Source organism: Spinacia oleracea, chromosome 6, assembly GCF_020520425.1.
Source record: "Spinacia oleracea cultivar Varoflay chromosome 6, BTI_SOV_V1, whole genome shotgun sequence".
NCBI lineage: Eukaryota > Viridiplantae > Streptophyta > Magnoliopsida > Caryophyllales > Amaranthaceae > Spinacia > Spinacia oleracea.
Window position 1 is genome coordinate 25,710,941 of NC_079492.1, and position 22,025 is coordinate 25,732,965.

Consider the following 22,025-nt stretch of genomic DNA (forward strand, 5'->3'; position numbering starts at 1 on the left):
TATATTTCCTATTCCGACAATATTTCCATTTCCGATAATAATTTCGATACGTACCATGTTTCCGTTTCCGGCAACATCTACGACTTGGATAATATTTATATTTCCGATACGATCCATATTTCCGTTTCCGGAGAACTTGTAATTTGCCTTTTGACGATTTCAGCTCCCAGTGGAACCGAGATCCGTGGATTCCGAATATCCATAAATGGAGTATTTAATTCACTTAAATACTTGATCCGTTCACGTACTATTTGTGTGAACCTACGGGTTCCGTCAAGAGTAAGTTGTGGATTAATATTATTAATTCCATTTGAACTGAAGCGGCCTCTAGCTAGGCATACAGTTCACTTGATCTCACTGAATTATTAACTTGTATAATTAATTAATACTGAACCGCATTTATTAGACTTAGCATTGAATGCATACTCGGACCAAGGGCAATATTTCAATTCCTTCAGTCTCCCACTTGTTCTTAGGTACAAGTGTGCATTTCCTAATTCCTTTGTCGCTTGATGCATCCCTATGAACATAAGGTAAGAGTTGTCATCCTTATTATGTCTAGAGGTATTTCTCGGTTTCAGAGTTCAACTGATCAAATAAACAGATAATCATAACATATGATTCATCTGAGCTCGGCCATGCATTTTACAGTTTCTAGCTCTCCAAGTGGCCTTGTACAAGTTTCAGCATCTCATCCCGATTTATGGGAGGAAAATACCAATCTTGCGATCTTGAAATTAGACTTCGTTTGATAGGTGATTACCCGAGCGTTGCCGTTATAGCCTCCTTTTACGGTGAGACAGTTGACAACGTCAAAGTAACCAGTTCTCAAATAAGTAATCTCAAATCACTCAAGTATTGAGGATTAGTGTCTAATAATTTTAATGAATTTTACTTATGACAGATTTTCATCTCTTACAGTAAATTTTCATAGGTCTGTCCGATAGTAGTCTTCCCAAAGTAAGTATCTATGCAAATGATTGCGACATTGCCATGTTCACATAGTTCAAGAAACAGAACTACTAGTCATCTTGCATTCTAGTCGTCTAGTGCTTTCTATGCGTCCACCTTTATAGAAAACTCCGACCAGGGACCATTTTCAATTTTTTACATTCAATTTCACTTGATAGCTAGACATTTCTTAGTCACATAACTGGTCCTGACAGTCTATCTTAAATATATCATCAAATTGAAAAGACACATCATTTAATACTAAACCAAGATTAAATGCAATTACGAAATAAGATAAATGTTCAACCCCAATGTTTTACAACCATGGGCCTCAAACCCATTTTTAAAACAATTAATGGAATTCAAAGCTATGCTTGATTTCCAGTGCCATAATGTGAGTGTTGTTTCTTTCTTGTTGCATAGGTTTAGTTATCATGCTTTGCCAATCTTAATATCCTTCTAATCGAATGTTCTTCGAGAAATGATGATAAGATCTTTTGAGTATGTTTATTCTATGATCTAGTCTTTCTTTCTATAATAGTGGTTCTACGCATTCTGCGATGAAGAACCATCAAGTTAGCAGACGTCTTTCTTGCTTCGAGAGTGGTTCTATACATTTTGTAATGAAGAACCATCAAGCCAGCAGACAGGTGATCTACCCAAGTTCAGTGAATAACTCTTAACTTAAACAACCCTGTTTTATTGCTTCTTAGGCAATAAGTACTTTTACTTCAACTGTATGGGTTTCTAGTGATGCTATGTTCGGATTTATTTATCCAAGTAGTTCACGGATATGTGGAAGACTTTCCAGCTGTATTTTAGAACATAGAAATTAATATAATTTTCCCACGCAACAAATCATGGTCTCCAATCCATGTTGTCATTTTAAAACACGATGCATATAGCTCGTTCTTGCCAATGGTTAACTCCAAAGGGATCTTGCTTGATCGTTTGCCAGTGTTTATGCGTGTAGCATCAATTTTTTAGCATATCTTTATATCCTTGAATCAAGAACTATTCCTATGTACCTTTTCAAGTACCATAAGATTTTCTTGATCTCAATCTAGTTGATAATCACTTAGATCAATAGAGATTGGTATATGTTCGTCATGCCTAAAGCCATACGATACATTTTTGGCGATTCGATACATGATAAATTCTTTTGCAGAATAATTCCCAATTGAATTCTATTCATGTAAATTTAGCTCTTCTAGTTTCATTAGATACTAAATCCAGCTAAATTCTATGACATATAATATAGGTTAAGAATCTCATTTAGACTCTTTGATGTTTAGCTTAGTAAATGCTTATACATAGTTCAAACATTCTTTACTTAGATTTATTCATATGGGTTGAATATCTCTAATGGAGTCTTTCGTGTTTGATTTAGTAAATGCCATTACTTAGTCTAAAACAATATTCTAAGATCTTTGTAAATAGACCTTAATACCTAGTATGTACTAAGTTTCGCCTTGGTCCAGCATTGATGAATAATTTCAAATCTAAGTCATTACCATTGTGTGTAATACACGTAGGACCAATTAAGTTTTTACGTACTCCCACTAAACTTCTTATACATCTATAAGTATCATGCAAATTTTATGAAACTAAAATTCTTATTAGCTTCACTAAAGTACAGTTCCAATTCCCAATTGCTTGCTGTAGGGGGTGTTTTTTTCCCGTTTCCTACAAGGGGGGGGGGGGGGGTTAGGAGGCCGGTCGGCTCGTTTAGAGAAGCGTTTGAACTTTTGCACCTCGAAGGAGTCGCCACCAAACTTTATTTAAGATCTTGTTTGGAAAGACCGCAAATGACTCTATTTCTGGATAAGGCCTTGAATCCTTGAAACGGATGGGTGAGATCCGGGATCGGGAACGAAAATGCTTATTCAGCGAGCTTTTGAAATATTCAAGTACGTTGGCACAACATTAGTTGGAAAATAAACCCTAGATTAGACTATGTGGGTTTGATTTTTAGAGCAAAATAGAATTTCTAATTGTACGGTGGTCACTTTGCTTTAAAGATTGATTTAAGGAACCTAAGGCCGGTTTGTCTAAAAATATCTTCGTTAAGCGTGATGTAACCTTTGTATTTTGTTGTATTTAGCATGTTGGTGATGAAAGAGATAAAACATATAAAGCAACATCACAATACTAAATAAAGTGCGGAATTAGTAAATACAAGACCCCCTAGAAAAGGACTAGGGAGAAGGTCCACATTGCCTATAAATGGACTAGGCAAGTAAAGTGCGGAATTGAAAGTGTGGAATTGAAATTGCAGTATTGAAATTGCGGTATTAAAAGTGCGATATTGAAAGTGCGTTATTGAAAGTGCGGTATTGAAAGGTGCGATATTGAAATTGCGATTTGTAAAGGTGCATAATTGAAATTTGTACTTGGGCACATAAGATTCGAACGCCAAGCGGCTCCTTAAAAATAAGTGCGCCCGACACGAATTCAAAGACAAAAATCTCAACTTGGGAGAGGTTGCTCAACCCAAATATCCTAGATTTTGCATATTAAACTTGAAATTGAAAGCTTGAATATTGAAATGTTTGAACTTGAAATGATTAAAATTTGAACTTCAAATGATTGAAATTTGAACTTCAAATGATCCTAGTTTAGGGAAATAACTATGAATAACCCTAAACATGGCAAGATCTTTGAAAATTGAAGACTTGAATTTGTATATTGAAAATGGAGTTTTGAATCTTAAAGAATAAACCTTTAAATGTTAAAAGGTGTTTATCTTTGATTACCCCATGTTTGATGGTGATTCTGGCCCAAGAGATGATTGTAAACCACTTGGACATCCTTGAATCTTTGAAAATTGTATTTTGTATTTTGAAAAAGTTTGTATTTTTGGAAAACATGTGTGATTGTTGCAAGTGGTATTTTTTATTGATTAAAAAACACCAACTTGCTAATCATTTAGAAATCAAAGCAACATAGTAGATTAGAATGGGATTAGGATTTACCTAGTTAGATTTAGGCTTCAGCTCCCAATTGCTTTGGAATTTAGGAATTTTGAATGTGTTTTTGAGGAGTTTTAAGTTGTATTTTGAGACGTAATGTCAAAATTACGACGTTGTATTGTTGTGCTCCCCCTTTTTTCGATGGAAATGATGGGTATTTATAGGAGGGAATGGTGCAAAACGCCAGCACACGCCAGCGCATGGCGCCAGGCCAGCGCAGTGCGCTGCTGACGTGGCTTGAATGCCGCCAAAGCAAGGAAGGGGAATCGTCCTTGTTTCGTCTTGTAGCGTTGTACCTGTTGTACGAATAGTACTAGGTTTGGCGTTTTGTATTTGCTTGGAGGTTAAGGCATCGTTTAGCGTCTAAAAACAAGCCTTTCTCGGGTTTTTGAATTCCGATTTTACGGGAAGGGGCCCGGCACGCTCCGTTTTGTGGGTCGGTGCCCAAATTTGACTTGCCTTATATGATTTTGAGTGGAAAAGGCCTAGTAAAACCAATGGGATGGTCTACTAGTTGAGATTGTACTTAGATTTGGATCTCGAGGGTGGGATTTTGGATCTTGAATTTTGGAAGCAATTTGACTTTGCATAGACCAGCATAGGATAGCCCACAGTTTAGAATTTTGACACTTTGTATGCTACTTGATTTAGTATGCCTCGTCACACTCGGAGGAAACTCGCTGAATCATCTGTGGTTCGAGCTGCCGAGGAAGATGCTTTGGATGATGAAGCGGCTGCAATAAATGCGCCAGGTGGGGGTATGGTTTTCCCTAGATGCGCCCGCTTTCCCTAGCACTGGTTGGATCCCTTCCGACCTGGTGTTTCGGCCGGATTGGCATTTGTCTCAGCGGCCTCGCGCTGGCATGGTGAGTCTTGTATTGTGTTTTGGGTTTGTACATTGTAATTGTATAGGTCTTGAGCTAACTCGTTCACCTGTAGGCCGATGGAAAGTCGTTCCGTACTTAATGGTCCTTGGTGGAGGTTCAGAGGGAATTTAAATCTCTCCGTGTTGATGAGGAGGCTATGGAGATTTGGTCGCAGATGGGCCTAGCCGATTTCTGGCGCACCATGGGAGGTTATCCGAGGAGAACGGGGATTAAAAATCGTTTGTGAGCTTTGTTAGAGCGGTGGTGGGATATCACCAACACTTTCCACATGGCATGGGGGGAGATTACTATCACCCCTCTTGAATTTGCAATGATTACAGGTCTTCCTTTTTCTGAGAGGAATGTGACCTTTGATTCTGAGCTTACGTGGCGCTCGGCCGCTGCCAGGGACTTGCTCAACCCTGTTGTTGACTTGTTTGATGATGATGCTCACGCTTCCGTGAAGGTGATTGTGGAGGCTATCTGCGGTGGGGGTGTGTCCGCGGAGCAGAGGGCTAGGCTCTTCCTCCTAGCCTTCGTGAGCAGAGTGATGGCCCCGAGTAGGAATAGTCGGGTGCACATCAAATTCTTGTCCGCTTTGCGGGACTTGGGAGCTGTTTCGAGCTATAACTGGGCTGGTTTGGCATACAACCACCTTTTGTACGAGATGAAGCGGGCCTCCCGGACTGCACTGGGAATGACCCGAGCATGGCTTCTCTATGGCTTCTCTTGTACTTTGTACTTGTATGCTTGTATTTTGAACTTGACTGATATTTTGCTTGTTCCTTGAAAGATTTGGATATATGAGCACTTTCCGACTTTGGCGCCAGAGCGTACTAGAGATGCGGCTTACCCGTATGCTGCCTCTTGGATAGGAGCGGTGCGCGTGGGTGCGTCTTTGGCGGCTTCTCGCAAGGCTTGGAGAGTTCTATCCGCTGAAGATGTAATCTTTTGTACTGTTTTGCTTTCTTATATTTGTATTTGTACTGTTGCCTGAATTGTTTGCTTTTGCAGGTGGTATGGCGTCCTTTTGCCAACGCGGGTGTACCTGTCTCGGCTGCTCGTGCCCATTTCTTGTCTGGGCGGCGGGTTTTTCTTCCAAGGGTGTACCGCCATATGTGGTATCTGGGGAGCGAGTGTCCCTTCAACACCATTCAGGGGATAGGCTTGTCCCCAAGGATCCATAGGAGTCCATGCTTTCTCTGGATGAAGATCTTGCCCGGCTCTATGAGGAGGCTAGGGGCAAGGCTGTTTGCCGCTCTTGGAGGGTGTTTGTACACAGGAAGGGTAGCTATGAAGAATTCCTGAGGAGGTTGGCCCCACCAGTACGCTTCGTACTGCCGGGGGGCTTTTGAACCTTGTATTCATGTATTCTTGTATTCTTGCATTCTTGTATTGCTTGCATGAGTGTATGATTATATGTAGGAGGAGGAGGTTGATCCCAAGGATATTCTGTTAGGTTATGATACATATGACAATTCATAAATCATGCGGAAAAACCATTTAGCCAGGAATACATATTATTTACACATAATCATATAGCATAATTTAGATGCATACTCTTTGTTGCGTGCCTTCCCTAGCTGCGCCCGAACCGAACAAGAACAAGTCTTTAGGACTCCAAGTGTCGTCTCTCCGTAGATAGTCCACAACACGTCCGGATCCTAGGCACCTATTTATAGAGTTATGGAAAGGGTTTTGGAATCCTATTAGGATACTAATTTATTTAATTATAACCCTACTAGGACTCTAATTAAATAATCATTATCTAATAGTTTTAGGATTTAATCACACTTCGAATCCCGATTGCTTCAGGATTCCCGCACAAGCATTGCACGAGCACCGTACACCCGCGCAAGCCTTGCGGCCCACGCTAGGCGCACAACGCTCGGCCCACTGCTGTGCTCCGCGCGCGCGCCCAAGGCCTTGGCTGGGCCTGGCCTTGCGCTGGGCCTGGTCGAGGCTTTGGCGTGCGCTGGTGTGCGTTGGCTCGCTGGGCGACGGCCTGGCTTCGTGCTGGGCCTTCGTCTAGCGGGCCGCGTCCGATGCTAATTCGTACGATACGCTTCCGATTAAATTCCCGATTCCGGAATTCATTTCCGATACGAACAATATTTAATATTTCCGATTCCGGAATCAATTTCCGTTTCGAACAAATATTTAATATTTCCGTTTCCGGAATTATTTTCCGATTCAAATAATATTTCCGATTCTGACAATATTTCCGTTTCCGGCAATATTTCCGATTCTGGCAATATTTCCATTTCCGATAATATTTTCCGATACGTACCATGTTTCCGTTTCCGGCAACATCTACGACTTGGATAATATTTATATTTCCGATACGATCCATATTTCCGTTTCCGGCAATATCATCGTTTCCGGAGTATTCATTTCTTGCCTGTGACGATCTCAGCTCCCATTGAAACCAAGATCCGTCGATTCCGAATATCCATAGATGGAGTATTTAATGCCATTAAATACTTGATCCGTTTACGTACTATTTGTGTGACCCTACGGGTTCAGTCAAGAGTAAGTTGTGGATTAATATCATTAATTCCACTTGAACTGAAGCAGCCTCTAGCTAGGCATTCAGCTCACTTGATCTCACTGAATTATTAACTTGTTAATTAATACTGAACCGCATTTATTAGACTTAACATAGAATGCATACTTGGACCAAGCTAAGGGAATTATTTCCTTCACATTCCTCATGCTGATAGGATCCTCCGCTGTGAGAACTCAGACGGGGAAGAGGTGGTGGAGACCATTCCTTGGGCTTCTCCTCCGCACCGGAAATCATATGATGTTGTACCTGAGCATTACGCCCCTGTAAGTACTGTTGCATTTTTGAAACTGTTTGTAAATTTGTATGGGGAAATTGATCTTGAACTTTGTATGCAGGCGCCTCGGGTGAGAGTGCGTCGATGGATGCTCTTGCTTGATTCTTGGAAGAGGCAGTGCGCCAAGCTGACCCGGAAGCTTTCTGGCCGAAACAGAGAGGTACCTCACTTGATCTTGAAACTTGTATACTAGAAATTCCAACTGGGAAATTGATTCTTGAAATTGTATTTTGTATAGGAGCGCCGTCGAGACCGTAGAGACTCAGTTGACAGGGAGCCTCAGGCGGAGACGTCCTTGGGAGAGGAGGGACCGAGCTTGGAGCTGGGACAGGGGTCCGGTGTTGGTGCTCATCAGAGGCATTATGATGCTGAGCGGGGAGCTAACCCTTTTGTACATGTTGATCCCACCAGACATTCATTTGGAGGTGCTAGCGGTTCACGGCCCTTTGTTCCTCCTTCCGGTTACTACTTCGGAGGAAGTGGTCCTCAGCCTTGGGGTGCAAGTTCATGGGCTTGTTATGCGAAGATGGAGAGGATGCGTCAGGCCGTATATGCCGATGCCGCCGCCTTATCAGTATTCCTCTTCTCGGCAGGGAGTTCATCCCTCCACAGGCATACTTCGTATCTCGGAGGAGGATCCTAGTACCCCTGGGACGGAGCTGGATCGGGAGCTGGAGCGCCTTAGGAGGCGTAACAGGGATAAGGCACCTGTGATTGACGTCATCGCTGATGATGACTCAGACTGACCCTGCATGGTAGCGAGTTCCAGCTTGCCTGGGTTGATTTTGTATAGGCTGAATTGTATTGTATTTGTATGGATTGAAACTTGAATTTTTGTATGGTTTATATGGCTTTGAACTTGAATTGGTTTGAATTTTTTTGAAGATTGGCTTTTGTATGTTTGAATGCTTGAAATTGTATGCGTTGTGTGTGCCTTTAAATTTTGTAGCTATATGCATGCATGATAAATTTGCAAAAAGTTTGGAAAAAAAATTTGCCCATTTTTTCCGGTGTATATACCCACTTTAAGCCCCCACTTTGACTGAGGGTTTTTGGTTAGGAAAAGCGCAAGTCAAAGTATATTCAACTTTTGCTAATGCACATGCAGACTCGACATAGGACGCCGATCTAAGACTAGAATGCTTGAATTTTGAAAAAAAATTGATCCGAAATCTTCCCGAAGCGTTGATCCGGACTGCTTGAAATTGCGCGGCTTGCGGCTTTGGAATCTTGAATAATGGATGTTGGACTCTGCTGTCCGAACACTAAAGAGTGTGTACTCGGAGTCATAAGAGAGGACGGTGGCCTCTTCCTTTGGTGCAGGCTCCCGGCGTTTGGCGCGGGCTTGGTGCCTGGCGCCTGTGGGCTGACGTACAAGCCAACTCTTGTATAAATAGGGAGCTTGTTGGATCATTTCTTGCATCAATCCTTCCCTGCTATCATTGCATACTGCTTCCTCTCGAAAAGAAAAGAAAGTATGGTTGTGTCCTTTGAAAGTGCCTTGAACTCGTGGCTTGGTTCGCTAGACAAATTGGAGAAAATAGAGCTTGATGGCATGCATCTTGGGGTGCTCGTCTCTTTCCGGTTTGTAAAATTGGATTTTCACTTTATTCTTGCTGCTCTGGAGGCTTGGGACCCGAATCATCATGCCTAGTGTATATATCAGGCTTGTCCCCTCCCTGAGGAATTTAGTGCTATATTGGGGTGGCCCTTGATGCTGGAGCCATGCATGCCTAGTGTTGAAAAATACTTTTTCTTGAGTTTTGAAAGGTATTTGGGCTTGAAGCCCCCACTTTTGAGTGCTGTTGTATATGGCAGAGGGGTGGATTTGTCCCTCTTTGTCACCTACTTTGTTGGGCTTGATGTTCCCAAAGTTTTTCGCTTGAGAGCCTTGAGTTTTTGTATATTCGCTCGCTTCCTCTTTTCGAAGCAGGGGTTTAGCAATGGTGATGCCTCCCTATTAGAGATTGTAGAGCAGTGTGCTAATGGTCGGGACCCAATGCCGCTTGTGATTGGCGAAACATTGATGGGCCTTGATATGCTGAAGTCGGACCCCTCTTCTTTGCCATCGGGAAGTCCGGTGTTACTCCAAGTAAGGATCTGGAGCTCTCTTGTATGTTGAATTTTGTACTTGTATTTGAATTTTAAATGTTGAATTTTGAAATGTGCTTCTTGTATACTCCCCAAGGTTTGGCTTATGGAGAGGCTCATGTTGGTGGCACCACCGGAGAACATGGCGAGCTATAATAGAAAGGGATTCACGGTGCGACCCATGCTGCATGGCCGGCTTTCATTGGATGAGTGGCGGTGTACACTCTCTGGGGTTGAATCTTGTATAAGGTGGGTAGCTCCTTGGTGGGGGATTGCTGCTATGAAATATGCCCCTGGTTCTATTGCTTTGAGGGTGCCAAGCCTCACAATGCTGGTCTTCTACTCGCCTGCCCGAGTGATGAGACAGTATGGCTTGAAACAGGAGATCCCGGACTGTATTGAAGAGAACCCGAAACCTGTTGCGCTGAATGCAAATCGACTTGAAGTTTGGAGGCGGTATTGGGTCGCCAAACCATTCTTGAGTATCCAGTTCCCACCTGAGTCAGTTACTCTGTCTGCAGATTCTTGAGCGGATTTTATGAAAATCAAAACTTTATAATTTAAATTTATCGACAAATTAATAAATCATATTAATTTCATAAATTTAGGGATAAAAATCGAAAATTTGTTATTCAAATTAATTTCGGATCAAGTTTATTTTCATGGATTTAAATTTAGGTCATAAAATTTTAAAATTTTCCGAATTTAACAAATTTTATGGTGGTTTTTAATCATGGATTCCTAATTAAATTGCTAATTAATTATGAAAATCAAATCAAATTCTAAATTATTCGAATTTCAACAAGTTAATTACAATTACAAATTATGTTGTATAATTAACAAGCTTAGGCATTAAAATTGTGAAAAATATACAGTAGGTCAATCATAGATTCAAGATTTACAAACAAGAATCGCAAATATTTAATTTAACATCTTAAAAATTACAAATTTTGCTTTCGAAAAACTAAAACCTCCGAGAAGTCATAGTTAGGTTTCGAATTTGGGAATTCTGGGTTCGGCATCAAATCTTTGATTTTAGTCAAAATTTTAAAACGTTATTTACATGCGAAATCCTCTATAAAATTAAACGATTTCGACCATTATTGACTAAACTGTCGAAAATTCTGCGAACATATAATTAAATAATCGCACGAATTTGCAATTAATTACAAAAAATCGAAATTAATCACCCCTTTAATACGTTGTAAATTTATAAAATATAACCATGTTAACTATAATTGATTATGGAATTAATTAGAGGCTGGTGATACTACTGTTAGGTTATGAAAAATATAAAACATATATTTCATGCGAAAAAACCATAACGCTAAGAAGCCAAATTAATTGCCACATAACAATTAGCATAATTTAGGATGCATAAATTTGTAGCGTTCCCTCCCTAGCTGTTCCCGAGCCGAACAAGAACAAGTTTAAGACTCCAAGTGTAGTCCCTCCGTAGATAGTCCACAGCACGTTCAGATCTGCCTTAGATTCAATTAACTAGAATTTAGCCTAAGATTTTATGTTATTCGATTATAATTTGTGGCAAATTATTAACTTTAGTTTTTAGCTTAAAACTATATGAATACTTTTTGATGTATTATAAATTGTGATTGCCATCACCTATTTATAGGGTAGGATCATCGAAACTAGAAACCTACTAGGATTTAATTAACCAAATCTTATTAGAATTAGATATTAATTAAATCTATTAAGTTTTTGTTTATTTCAAAAACTAACTCTAGTAGTTTTAGGAAAATAATATTTAATCGAACTAATCCTAAACGCTTAAGGATCCGCATGTAAAAGGCATTCTAAAATTTTGACAAAAATAGTATTTTTCTGCCGAACCCAGAATTCTCAAATTCGAAGCCTAACTATGACTTTTCGAAGGTTTTAGTTTTTCGAATGCAAAATTTCGTAAATTTAAGATGTTAAATTAAATATTTGCGATTCTTGTTGATAAATCTTGAATTTTTGATTGACCTACTGCATATGTTTAACAAGTTTGAATGCCTAGTCTTGTTAATTATGCAATCTAATTTGTAATTATGATTAATTTGTTGAAAATTAGAATAATTTAGAATTAATTTGATTTTCATAATTAATTGTAATTTAATTAGAAACCTATGATTAAAAACCACCATAAAAATTGTAAATTTACGATAAATTTTAAATTTTTATGACCTAGACTTGAATCCATAACAATCGGAAATCAATTGGATAATAAATTTTCGATTTTTCGCCCTAAAATTATGAAATTAATAATATTTATTAATTTGTCATTAATTTTAAATATAAATTTTTAATTTTTATGCGATTCGTTCAAATAACTTGCACGCACGAAGCAATGGACGCTTCGTGTTACCCTTAAGGGGTGTTGTATAATGCGGGCATGCGACGACGAGCAAGGGAGCTCGTCGCCCGTGCGGCACGAATGCAATGAGCAAGGCCGTAGTGCACGAGCACAAGGCAGCAGCCCTGCCTTGTGTCGTGTGCCACGAGCAATGAACGTATGGGCATGGGCGAGGGGCGAGCCAAGGCAGTCGCGTGTGGGCAGCAAGCGAGCTGCGCCACAGCGCGCGCTGCCTCGCACAACAGCGCGCAGCCTCGTGCGCAGCGAGCGCAAGCTCGCGTGCCACGAGCGCTGCGCCCAGCATCACTCGCGCGCACCAGCGAGCGATCTCGCGCGCCAGCGCGCGATCTCGCGCGCCAGCGAGCGATGCAGCGCCCCAGCGAGCGATGGCTCGCGCACACCAGCGAGCGATCTCGCGCACCAGCGAGCGCGGCAACGCGCGCGCGCTGCGAGCGATAGCTCGCGTGCGGTGGGCGCTGTGCGGAGGCTTGCGTATGGGACAGCAGCAGCTATGCAACGAGCGCATGGGCTGCGCGCACATGGCCAGCAATGGCTGTGTGCGTACAGCCCATGGGCGTGCAACGCGTAGGGTGTTTGCGTTACGATTAGATCGTTTTGAATGTTTAATTTGAAAATTTCAGTTCACGTAATTTTAATTAATTTTAAAATTAATAATTTGAATTAATTTCTTGGATTTTAATTTTGAATATTATAATTATAATAAATGTAATTTATTCTAATTATTTTACTAAAATTAAAATCATGAATTAATTTAAATGCGACTGAAATTAAATTAAATTTTTGGATTCAATTATAAATTTATATGAGCTTTAAATTTTAATTATATTTGTATGTTTCCGGTTAGACTAGAAATACAATTTTATGTTTAAAATTAGTAAAGCATATGAATTTATTGGTTTGAGTGGGAGCGCTTTTTAGTCATAAACTCTTGATTAGGTCTACAAATCCTTAAGGTTAAAACAACTCGATTAGAATTAATAAGGACTGAATAATTGGTAGATTACTGGTGCCCTTGATTAATTGCTGCAAATGTTTACGTGATGCATAATGTGTTTAACTAACCAGCTATGTGGGCCATTCATGATAATGAATGGGTGAATGGTATATATTGTATATGTACTGTTTTGCAGGTTATGAAGTGACTAGTATGGCCCAAATAGGATAGAAAATATGGTCTGCGTACCATTAATTTGAATGTAATTGGTCTAAAGTACCAAAGTTGTTTTTCAATTCAAATATGGTCTGCGTACCATCAAATAGTTGTAATTAGTTATAACTTATCCTATTTGAAGAAAATGGTGCCTCCCACGGAGATTTTCAAGACGGACTTTGAAGTCAAAGCTTCAAGATGAAGTCGGGCCATACTAGATCACAAATATCTTATGCATGTTTTAAGTTATTTATTGCTTTAAATATGTCTTAAAATGCATGAGATCAAAAGCTTGATTATGTTGCATGATTAAGGATTTTAGTTCACTTAAAATCTAACCAACATAGTAAGAGCCTTAAGTTCCAAACTTAAAAATTGAGTTAAAAGGTGCCATGCCAAAATATACACTTGCTTGGATATCCTTTACATCAATCTAGTAATAGTTTTCGCTCAGCGAGGTGTTACTTATTGGTCCTAAAGGGGCAAGGTACACAAATAATTGTGAGTACATGTTAGTTTTGGTGAAACTCAACGATATAAGTAAGGAGTCCTTTTATGTCGTGGCAAATTCGATAGGTTTACCTAATAAGTTCTTAGACGTACCTATCAACCAAGAATAGTTTCTAGACTATTAGCAAAAGGCTTTTGCTTACCTAAGATGTTCTAGGATTAAGTCGACAAACTGTGCTTAGTTCTTCAATGATTTTAGGATCTTGGAATCATTTTATTCACACCTGCCGGAACACATAACTTGAATAAAATGCTTAATAAACATTGAATTATGCATGTATGCTAGAATTTAAGTTTATTAAGAGAAACTGTGAATGGTTATTTATTTGTTTATTCTTTTCAATTGTAGTTTTTAATATGGCAAACAACAATTCATTCAACATTCGATCAATTCTCGAAAAGGAGAAGTTGAACGGGAAAAACTTCCTTGACTGGCAAAGGAACTTGCAAATAGTTCTTATGCAGGAAGAAAAGGAGTATGTCCTAGATGAGGCGATGCCCGAAGCTCCAGGCGACGGGATCACTCAGGCAGCCCTCAATCGTTGGATTGATGCCAACAAGGATGTGAAATGTCTAATGCTCGCCACCATGAGTGCGGATCTGCAGAAAACGTTCATCAACTCAGATGCTTTCACAATCATCAGTGAGTTGAAGAACATGTTCCAAGATCTGGCTCGAGTCGAAAGATTCGAGACTCATAGGCAAATTCTTGAGACCAAGCTTAAGAAAGGCGAGCCCGTAAGTCCACATGTTCTCAAAATGATTGGACTCATTGAGAATATGAGTCGGCTGGATCAGCAATTTTCTCAGGAAATGGCTATAGACACCATCCTCCATTCTCTTCATAGCGGGTATGATCAGTTCAAACTGAACTACAGTATGAATAGTCTGGACAAAACGCTCACTGAGCTTCACGGTATGCTGAAGACCGCTGAAAAGACGCTCAAAAGTGATAAGCAGGATGTGCTTATGGTGCGTGGGGGCAAGTTCAAGAAATCTGGAAAGAAGAGGAATGCTAAGAAAGGTGGCAACAAGGCCAGCCCAACTAAGCAAACTGGCGCCAAATCTGCAAAGAGGAAGGTCAGTCAACCCACTTCTGAATCCGAATGCTTCTACTGCAAGAAGAAGGGGCATTGGAAGAGAGATTGCTTGAAGCTAAAGGAAGATCAGAAGAACGGAACAGTCGTTCCATCTTCAGGTATTTTCGTTATAGACTGTATACTTGCTAATTCAACTTCTTGGGTATTAGATACAGGTTGTGGCTCACACTTATGTTCCAATCCACAGGGACTAAGAAGAAGTAGAAAGTTAAGCAAGGGTGAAGTCGACCTACGAGTGGGAAATGGAGCACGGATTGCTGCATTAGCTGTAGGAACTTACTATTTGTCGTTGCCCTCCGGGCTAGTTTTGGAACTGGAAGAATGTTTCCATGTTCCAAGTCTTACTAAAAACATCATTTCAGTTTCTTGCTTAGATGCTAAGGGATTTTCCTTTATAATAAAAGACAATAGTTGTTCGTTTTATTTTAAAGAGATGTTTTATGGATCTGCTAGATTAGTCAATGGACTTTATTTATTAGATCACGACAAACAAGTATATAACATAAATACCAAAAAGGCCAAAAAGGATGATTCAGATCTCACCTATCTGTGGCATTGTCGATTAGGCCATATAAACTTGAAACGCTTAGAAAGACTTCAAAGGGAAGGAATTCTAGAACCATTTGACTTAGAGGATTATGGTAAATGCGAATCATGTTTACTTGGCAAAATGACAAAGCAACCTTTCTCTAAAGTTGGAGAAAGAGCAAATGAACTATTGGGTTTAATCCATACAGATGTATGTGGACCAATGAGTACAAATGCTAGAGGTGGTTTCAGCTACTTTATCACTTTCACTGATGACTTCAGTAGGTATGGTTATGTCTACCTAATGAAGCATAAGTCTGAATCCTTTGACAAATTCAAGGAATTTCAGAGTGAAGTAGAGAATCAATTAGGCAAGAAGATCAAGGCACTGCGGTCTGATAGAGGCGGTGAATATCTGAGCTATGAATTTGATGACCATCTGAAAGAATGTGGAATTCTATCAGAATTGACTCCTCCTGGAACACCACAATGGAACGGTGTGTCAGAACGGAGGAACAGAACCTTGCTAGACATGGTCAGGTCAATGATGGGTCAGGCCGAACTTCCATTAGAATTTTGGGGACATGCACTAAATACAGCTGCACTCACTATAAATAGAGCTCCGTCTAAAGCTGTCGAAAAGACTCCATACGAATTATGGTTTGGAAAGCCTCCAAATGTGTCTTTTCTTAAGATTTGGGGATGTGAAGTTTACGTCAAACGATTAATTTCAGACAAACTTCATCCAAAATCTGACAAATGTATCCTTGTGGGCTATCCAAAGGAAACAAAGGGGTATTACTTCTACAATACATCTGAGAACAAAGTGTTTGTTGCTCGAGATGGTGTCTTTTTGGAGAAAGATCACATTTCCAAAATGACAAGTGGGAGAAAAGTAGACCTCGAAGAAATTCGAGTCGAACAACAAACTCTAGAGAATGCTCAAGATGACATTCAGGATGAAACTCAGAGATCTTTAGAAGAATCTGGTGAGAATCATGGTCAATCTAGAAATGTTACCCCGCGTAGATCGCAAAGATATAGATCTCAACCGGAAAGGTACTTAGGTATTTTGACGAACGAGAGCTATGACGTTCTATTACTTGAAAGTGATGAACCTGCGACCTACAAGCAAGCTATGACGAGCCCTAGCTCCAAGCAATGGCAAGAAGCCATGCAATCTGAATTAGACTCCATGTCTGAAAACCAAGTATGGGATTTGGTCGATTTGCCAGATGGCTACCAAGCCATTGGAAGCAAATGGGTTTTCAAACTGAAAAAGGACAAGGATGGGAAACTTGAAGTTTTCAAAGCTAGATTGGTTGCGAAAGGTTACAGGCAAGTCCACGGTGTGGATTACGATGAAACCTTTTCACCAGTTGCAATGCTAAAGTCTATTCGAATAATGTTAGCAATCGCTGCATATTACGATTACGAAATATGGCAGATGGATGTCAAAACTGCTTTCTTAAACGGCGTTTTAACAGAAACTGTGTTTATGACACAGCCTGAAGGTTTTGAGGATCCAAAGAATGCTAAAAAGGTATGCAAGCTAAAGAAGTCAATCTACGGATTGAAGCAGGCATCCAGGAGCTGGAATATACGTTTTGATGAAGCAGTCAGTGACTTTGGTTTCATCAAGAACGCGGACGAATCTTGTGTATACAAGAAGGTCAGTGGGAGCAAAATTGCTTTCCTAGTATTATATGTCGACGACATATTGCTTATCGGAAATGACATTCCTATGTTGAACTCTGTCAAGATTTGGCTTGGGAAATGTTTTTCGATGAAGGATCTAGGAGAAGCACAGTACATATTGGGCATCAAGATTTACAGAGATAGATCTAAAAGGATGATTGGACTTAGTCAAAGCACTTATATCAATAAGGTGCTTGATAGGTTCAAGATGGCGGACTCCAAGCGAGGCTACCTACCCATGTCTCATGGAATGACTCTAAGCAAGACTCAGTGCCCAAAAACACTTGATGAGCGTAGACGAATGAGTGGGATTCCATATGCATCATTGATTGGTTCAATAATGTATGCTATGATATGTACACGCCCGGATGTTGCGTACGCACTCAGTGCTACGAGCAGATACCAGTCAGACCCAGGAGAGGCGCATTGGACTGCTGCCAAGAACATTCTGAAGTACCTGAAAAGGCACAAAGATGACTTCCTGGTCTATGGTAGAGATGATGAATTAATTGTTAAAGGCTATACGGACGCAAGTTTCCAAACCGACAAAGATGATTTCAGATCACAGTCTGGGTTTGTCTTCTGCCTCAACGGAGGAGCAGTAAGCTGGAAAAGTGCTAAGCAAAGCACCATTGCGGATTCTACAACTAAAGCGGAGTACATTGCTGCACATGAAGCAGCAAAGGAAGCTATATGGCTAAGGAAGTTCATAGGAGAACTTGGTGTAGTCCCCTCCATTAAAGGACCAATAGCCCTGTATTGTGATAATAACGGAGCTATTGCACAGGCAAAAGAGCCTAGACACCACCAGAGAGTCAAGCATGTACTTCGTAGATTTCACCTTCTACGAGAGTTCGTTGAAAGAAAAGAAGTCGAGATAAGCAAAATTGGAACTGATGACAACATATCAGATCCATTAACTAAACCTCTGCCGCAAGCGAAGCACAACTCGCACACTGCAGCTATGGGAATCAAGCATATTGGAGAATGGCTTTGATGTCTCTGTTTAATGTTTTAAAGTTTTAGAGTTTAAATCTTTGTAAAACATTATTGGTTAATCATTCACAATAAATGAAAGGAATTCATTTTTCCATTTAATTCGTGGTTTATTAAATGATGAGTCCCTTCAACTTGACGATATATTCAAGATAGACTGTCAGGACCAGTCCTGTGACTAAGAAATGTCTATCAAGTGAACTTGAATGTCAAAGGTTGAAAATGGTCCCTAATCGGAGTTTTCTATAAAATTGGACGCATAGAAAACGTTAGACGATTAGAATGCAAGATGACTAGTAGTTCTGTTTCTTGAACTATGTGGACATGGCAATGTCATAATCATTTGCATAGATACTTACTTTGGGAAGACTAGTATCGGACAAGACCTATGAAACTTTACTGTAAGAGATGAAAGTCTGTCATAAGTAAATTTCATTAAATTATTAGACACTAAATCCTCAATACCTGAGTGATTTGAGATTACTTGTTTGAGAACTGGTTGCTTTGACGTTGACCAACCGTCGCACCGTAAAAGGAGGCTATAAAGGCAACGCTCAGGTAATCACCTATCAAACGAAGTCTAATCTCAAGATCGCAAGATTGGGATTGTCCTCCCATAAATCGGGATGAGATGCTTAAAAGTTGTACAAGGCCACTCGGAGAGCTAGAAACTGTGAAATGCATGGCCGTGCTCGGATGAATCATAGGCTATGATTATCTGTTTATTTGATCAGTTGAACTCTGAAACCGAGGAACACCTCTGGACATAATAAGGATGACAACTCTTACCTTATGTTCAAGAGCAAGCATCGAGCGACAAAGGAATTAGGAAATGCACACTTGTCCCTAAGGACAAGTGGGAGACTGAAGGAAATAATGCCCTTGGTCCAAGTATGCATTCTATGTTAAGTCTAATAAATGCGGTTCAGTATTAATTAACAAGTTAATAATTCAGTGAGATCAAGTGAGCTGAATGCCTAGCTAGAGGCCGCTTCAGTTCAAGTGGAATTAATGATATTAATCCACAGCTTACTCTTGACTGAACCCGTAGGGTCACACAAATAGTACGTAAACGGATCAAGTATTTAATGGCATTAAATACTCCATCTATGAATATTCGGAACCGACGGATCTTGGTTTCAGTGGGAGCTAAGATCGTCACAGGCAAGAAATGAATACTCCGGAAACGATGATATTGCCGGAAACGGAAATATGGATCGTATCGGAAATATGAATATTATCCAAGTCGTAGATGTTGCCGGAAACGGAAACATGGTACGTATCGGAAAATATTGTTGGAAATGGAAATATTACCAGAATCGGAAATATTGCCGGAAACGGAAATATTGTCAGAATCGGAAATATTACCGGAATCGGAAAATAATTCCGGAAACGGAAATATTAAATATTTGTTCGAAACGGAAATTAATTCCGGAATCGGAAATATTGAATATTGTTCGTATCGGAAATAGATTCCGGAAATGGAATTTTAATCGGAAGCGTATCGTACGAATTAGCATCGGACGAGGCCTGCCGGACGAAGGCCCAGCACGAAGCCAGGCCATCGCCCAGCAAGCACGCACGCCACAGCCCAGCGCGCACAAGGCCACGCATGCGTGGGCCGCGCTGCGTGGGCTGCTGCTCGCATGCGTGGGCAGCCCTTGTGGCTGCCGTGTGTGTGTGAGTTTGAGCTCATGCGAGATTCCTGAATCTGCAAGAGTCAGTGTATGATTAAATGTCTATTCCTATTGGATAAATTGATTAAGTAGAATTCATGTAGAATTCTAATTCCAATTAATTCGCATCCTACTAGGATTACGATTCCTTTTCCATAACTCTATAAATAAAGGCCTAGGGGTCATAATTTATATACAAGTTTCAAAGTATTCAAAAGTGAGTTTTTTGAGAGAAAATTCAAACACCCATCTTGCCCCAAAAGTGCCGAATTTTCTGAGTACCTTAAGGGCGATTCTAGTTGGTCAATCTTAAGGCGGATCCGGACGTGCTGTGGACTTTCTACGGAGGGACGACACTTGGAGTCCTAAAAGACTTGTTCTTGTTCGGTTCGGGCGCAGCTAGGGAAGGCACGCAACAAAGAGTATGCATCTAAACTATGCTAAATGATTATGTGTAAATAATATGTTTCCTGGGTTAATGGTTGTTTCCGCATGATCTATGTAATGTCATATGTATCATAACCTAACAAGACTAGCTTGTCTTAAGTTGATCTAGAAATCAACCAACTTTCAAAAGTCCACTAAAATAGAGCTTTTGAATGTTAACTTGTTGATATGGTCTAAGCAACAATGCCAAAGATTAGTGGAACTCAAATCAAGGGGTTGATTTGAACCTAGTAAAGTTCTTTAAAGAGTTGTTTGTTTTAATCAAGCATATTGACTCATTCCGTAAATGACCATTTCATTCAAATAAACAAACAAACAAGCTTTGTTTTTGTTCTTCTGAATGTGAGTCTTTCTGTGTTTGAAGCAGAAATTTAGGTATGCTGATTATGGAACAAAATAGCCATTTAGTTCCAGCCTTTGAAAGGACTTAAAACAAACTAGATGACCCTACAACTAATGTAGCATTGCCATGCTTCATTTCCCACTTGTAGGTCATTAGTGTATCCTAGCTTCCATTGTTTGAGTTATTACCGAAGTAAGAACCTCAAGCGGTATATGATACCAAGGAAGTTTGATTGCTAGGTCACTTCTCTTCAAACATAAATTTATAGGTAGAAACGGAATCGTAAATTCCTTTCATTTGTTCCTCGTTTTCCTATTTCTTGTACCCTTTCTTATAGTCTTAAGAATTGAATTCTTTAGTGTTGAATTTTATACTTTGTTAGACATGTCCAATGTCACCAACAAGGTTCTTTACCATTTTAATTTATGTTGAATATTTTGTTTCAACTAGATGATCTTACCAGAAGCTTCTAAAGTTCTCTAAGCATCGATCTATTCGAATGTCTAGGGACTAGACTCATTCGAGAATTAAATGGACAAAGATATTAGGTTGTTAACCATTGGTAAAGCTGAGCGTATTAAACTCAATGCTTTATGATCTCAAAACTACATTGTATTTTGAATTCACAAGCACCAATTGGTTTGCCATTCGATTTTGATATTCGAAAACAACCATAAAAGTCGCTAAAAGAAACGTACATTTTAAATTGCTCACTTTCTCTCATTTCCGTGAATCGTTCTTGGATTCACTACCAATCGAGGAAATTTACTGTTACCTTTCTAAAAGGATTTATTGCAGTGCAAGATATTTAATTATAAACAATAATTAAAACATACATTGAAGCATGCAAAGTCTAAACATTTATCATGAATAATAACTTGAAAATCAAAGCAATCATGCAATTTCAACAAGTTATTAGCATTTTATTCGAATTTATTGTTCCGGCAGGTGTGAATAAAATGATTCCAAGATCCTAAAATCATTGAAGAACTAAGCACAGTTTGTCGACTTAATCCTAAAACATCTTAGGTAAGCAAAAGCCTTTTGCTAATAGTCTAGAAACTACTCTTGGTTGATAGGTACGTCTAAGAACTTATTAGGTAAACCTATCGATTTTGCCACGACATAAAAGGACTCCTTACTTATATCGTTGAGTTTCACCAAAACTAACATGTACTCACAATTATTTGTGTACCTTGCCCCTTTAGGACCAATAAGTAACACCTCGCTGAGCGAAAACTATTACTAAATTGATGTAAAGGATATCCAAGCAAGTGTATATATTTTGGCATGGCACCTTTTAACTCAATTTTTAAGTTTGGAACTTAAGGCTCTTACTATGTTGGTTAGATTTTAAGTGAACTAAAATCCTTAATCATGCCACATAATCAAGCTTTTGATCTCATGCATTTTAAGACATATTTAAAAGCAATAAATAACTTAAACATGCATAAGATAAGTGTGATCTAGTATGGCC